The sequence below is a fragment of the Drosophila hydei genome, unplaced genomic scaffold (assembly GCF_003285905.1).
Source record: "Drosophila hydei strain 15085-1641.00,03,60 unplaced genomic scaffold, DhydRS2 tig00008119-arrow-pilon, whole genome shotgun sequence".
NCBI lineage: Eukaryota > Metazoa > Arthropoda > Insecta > Diptera > Drosophilidae > Drosophila > Drosophila hydei.
In genome coordinates, this window is record NW_022045830.1 from 1,544,703 (window position 1) to 1,549,587 (window position 4,885).

Below are 4,885 nucleotides of genomic sequence, written 5' to 3' on the forward strand. Positions count from 1 at the left end.
TTACAGCTCTGACCAGACACACACCCACACACGCACACACATACTGAATTCTTGATGTGCTGCGGCCCAGCCAAGAACAACAACAAGAGAAAGTGAGCAAAAGGAGCGAGCAGCAAGCGCACAGAAAAAACCAATTGACTTTCATTTTGTCGGCAATTTTCACAGCATCGTTTGTCGAGCGCAGCAATTTACACACACACACACACACACACACAGCGCTGCGTGTTTCCTGTTGCTGAACGCAATCATTTGATTGCAGTTCGATGTGAAATAATTGGATTTGAAATAAAATTGTTCATCAAGTTGTTTTGCTTTTGACCTGACTTAACCAATGATTATATATATATATTTATTTATTTATATATATATATATATATATACACATGTGTATATGCCGTTATTGGCCTTTTCGTTGTGCTTTTATACACACTTCCTCTGCTTAACTGTCGCATGCCTCACTAATTTAACGTTTATTGCCCATGTGCCTTTGTTCTAATCTTTGGGCTTGTCAATTGCTTCTACTCCTTAAACTATTCAAAATGTTAATTTGTGCTGCCAATTGAACAAAATTGAATGTTGAGACTTTGAAAAATCCATTTAAAAATCTTTTGTATGCATTAAAGTGAATTGAAAGAGTTTAAATAAATTTGTGAATTTTAGTGCCAACTGGGTAACTATATAAGTTTTGTATTGAGAGTAAATGAGAGAAAATAAACTGAAGAAACTTCATGTCAGTAGTTCGCAGATCTTGGAGTTGTATTTGTAACGGCAGTCTATATTTCTATATATTTAATATTTCTATATTTAAATAATATTTATAATATAATTAAGAGTCTGTAGCTTAAAAATATATTTAATTTAGAGTTTATTTTCGAGCAAAACTTGCTCAGAGATTAAGTTGATTTACTCACTTTAGTTGTATTTATTCTTCGCTCGAATGAAATTCCTTTAAATAAAACCAAATAAATTTCACATATTTTTTTTTAATTAAATAATTTTCAATTTTTATTTCGCATTTCACAGTTGTCTGCCATTTTGAAAATTGCCAGTGTTGAGAAGTGTACTTATGCAGCATCCTCACTTCCACTTCTACACAAATTTTCTCATACTTAAAACCTAATTTCATAATACATTAAATATTTATTTTTTGGTTTTTTTCTTTTAAATTCATTAAATAATTTTCTTAATTTTTGTTTGCTTTTGAATTGTATTAACTGTTATTGATTTGATTTGATCTAAGAACGCCTCGCACCAGTGTTGGCAAACGTTTCAATTATCGAAGAGCTAATACTACACAATAATAATAATAATAATGTTTATAATTAGCTGCGGTAAACTACTTATTTACAAAATACGCACGCACACACAGACAGACAGATATATATATGTATATATTCCTATTCATATTTGTCTGTGGCGGGCTGGCCATGTTGTGGGGCGTGGCGTTTGTCTAAACAGAATAAATATTGAAACTGTGTAAATAGAATTATTGGTTTAATATTTTATTTGCACTGCTCTAAGCTAGAACTCTCATGTTTTCTCTCTGTATATATATATAATATATATATATATATTTATATATATTATATATAAGTATTATATATTTATATTTTTTATGGCTACATCGAATATTTGGCAATTAGTTTTTGTTGCTCTTGTGGTTTTGTAAAATGCGCAAAATTAAATGCAAATCTGCGCTGGTTTTTTTATATTTATTTATTTATTGTATTTTGTTTTGTTTTTTTTTTTTGTTTTTATCTTAGTATTTATTTAAACACAGAATATTTTTATATGCATATTTAAAATTGCAAAAATTTGTTTTACTTTTGTTTTGTTTGTTTTAATTTTTTTTTGTATTGTTTTTTATATGTACAGCGCAATTAAGTTTAATTATTGTGTGTTCATGTTGTCTGTTGTTGGTTTTCAGCTCGTTGGAGGATTGTTTTACATTTCTGGCCATGTTCAATTTTGTGGCTGTATTTATGGGCAGAGCCAAAGCAACTTATGGCCAAAACGCCTGCCTCACTTGATGTCCAGTTAAAACCATTTAGCTGGCAAATAATTATAGGCCGGACTTAGTCTCTTTATTAACTTTACACCATTTTGTGCTACGGCCTGGAATGTGACCCAAAAGTGTCAAATATCGAATTAACTCATTTGAGTTTTTGTTGTTGTTGTTGTTGTCGTAAGCCTACGACAATTTTCTGCTCGCACGCAACTGAAAAGTTTTTGTAAGTAAATCTTGGCCAGCTGCGCTTGTCATAAGCAAGCGAAAACCTTCATTAAATTTGACAATGGAGCGCCTTCATTGTAGTCCAGTTTTTCTGCTTTACTGGCAGAAATTGCTGTATAAAAAAAAGGATGTCTGTCCGTCCGTCCATCCGCCTGTCGGCCTGTCCGCCTGCCTGACACTTGCCCACTTCGAAGTTGGAAGTTGGAACTTCCTTAATTAAGATTTTGTGCGTTCAACGCAATTCTTGCTTATTTTTGCCCTAATCCCCCGGGCCGGAGTCCGTAGTCCGTAGTCCGTAGTTTGTTGGTCAGCATTACTTTAATTGTTGTTAGCCCGCTTTGCTTCACATTTCGCTTTTGTGGCCAAAAATAAATCCTTCTGAATTGCTTGAGACGCAACGCTTGAACGCCTTCCATTGCTGCTGCTGCTGCTGCTGTTGCTTGTAGCTCAAACTGCGCCCAAACCCCTAGATACATTTGTATCCGCATCTTTATCTATCTTCCTGTTGCTGTGGCTCTTGTTCATCTTGTGTATTCCAATTACAAAGCCACAAAAAGTTGAAAAACTGTGCAATGACTGTGGCTTTGGGTCCTTTTGCCGCCCCGCCTGTGGCTCGCTCAAGATTGTTGCACAACTTTTTATCGTGTCTTAATGTAATTGTTGTGTTGCACCCCCAACCCGCCGTGGCGCAGTCCCCTCATGAAGTCGTTGCTTGTAATTTGATTTGCTGGCACATTATTTTGATGTCGGCCTGGCCCGGCCCGGAGCGCCAGGCGTGAGCGGTCCACACATTGGCATTTTTCACATATCTTTCAAATAGTTTTACAACATCTCACATTTGCCGTGGCGGATTAGTTGTCTGCCCATTTGGCTGGATTTACACCATATGCTCTCTTGGTCAATTTATAAATTGAGGCTAAGAGGGCGGTTGTTGTTCGACAAGTGCAAATGGGGTGCCACACGGGGTTGTACAAGGCAATTGCCAGGGCAGCTCTTAAGGGTGTCAATACAAAACAGAAATCAAATATATCCTAAAGGAGTTTTCTTTTTTGGACTAAGTGTGCTTCATGCTGTGGCTCGAGTCGAGTCGAGTCGAAATTTTAATTAAATTGTTCAAAGTGGGTTAAGGATCCACTGAAGCAGTTGACTTTTAAAGTCCATTAGCAAAGAGCGCTGCCTGAAGACGAAAATCTATCAAGAGTTTTATTTCAAGTGAAAGCTAAATGCGTTTCACACTTTCCCCTTCCACTTTGATTGCGGACATTTTGTAATTACTTAGCCCGAATGCTCCACTAGTCACAGCTTTAGTTAGTATTTCTCAAGTGCCAATATAGAGCACGAAGGAATTTCGAAGCATAAAAGTCAAGAGCTGCGTCAGCTTAAGCTGCGTACTTTAAGAAATAATTGTATTTCTTATATAAAAGCAGAATTTAAGTGAATTTAAATTGAGGAAAATATACTATTATATGAAACGTTAATATGCCAACTTGTAGAGAAATATGAAAAGATACAAATTGCATGGAAATATCTGAAGTTATAGAAAAGTATCTCAAAGTCAATTAAATAACTCTTAGCTTAAATCTCTTAAAGCTGGAATGAAAATGTAACTTTAGAGAGTTAAAGTAGGTGAAACTCAAAAAGTATCTCAAGGCGAAGAGAAGTATCTATGAGATAAATCAATTCTTAATGTAGTTATCTTTGCCTTTGAGATAATATTAAAGTATGCCAATACTTAAAAATATCTTGTGCTACAAATTAGTAGTTCAAAAGTATGCAAAAGTATCTTTAAGATACAAAAATACGAAACGAAAGTTGTAAGAGAATTTCTTCCTTCCCAAGATATTGAATTATGCCAAACTCCTCAGTATCTTATATCTGAAGCACATAAATATATCTTTTGTTACATTATGGAAATTGACGCCTGATCTGGACATACGCTCACAATTAACAGCAGCAACAAATTGAGACTTTCTTTCGTCTGACGGAGCCTGTTATGCTGGAGCCTTTCACTGACTTTTGGCCATAAACTAAATTGTTATTTAATACTTTATCGATATATTTCATTTTTATATGCATGACTATCTAAGCACTTAATCTTGGCCAACGGACAGCCACTTATGCACACATATAAAGTTAACTGACCAACACACACGCACACAGATACTCGACGCAGGGCTTTAGCCCTGCTGTAAACTGACCCAAATACAACCACAAGATGGACATCAAATTGGGGGCTGGGGGTGAGGTGTGGGCGTGGGTGTCGGTGTGGGTGTGGGTATTGCCTGATGGCCCATAAAATGTTGCTGGCGGTGGCTATTTGGCTGCTCTTGGCTATTTGGCTGCTGGCCGCTACACGCGGCGTATACGTAACGAAACTTTATGACAAATTGTTACTGCTAACCTAGACACTAAGATGCCTGCCACGTGTGCGGCCACGATGAGCCATAAATCAAACGAGACTATGCGAACATAAATATATATATCACTATATATATACTCATATATATAGATATATATAAATCTTTTTCCGTGCTGCTGCCCTTTTTGGTTTGCGACTCAGTTTGGCCCGTTCGATGTGGGCTGCTGGCTTAAAACTATGCAGAATGATTTCTATATATATAGATATATATATATTTATATATTTGTTTTGTG

At 35.8% G+C, this 4,885-nt stretch overlaps 1 protein-coding gene across 1 annotated transcript in view; it reads left to right on the top strand.

Annotated features, from left to right (window-relative positions):
* Positions 1–4,885, top strand: part of LOC111594627 (protein timeless homolog) — a 51,306-nt gene that overhangs the window by 42,066 nt on the left and 4,355 nt on the right. The window lies entirely within an intron of this gene.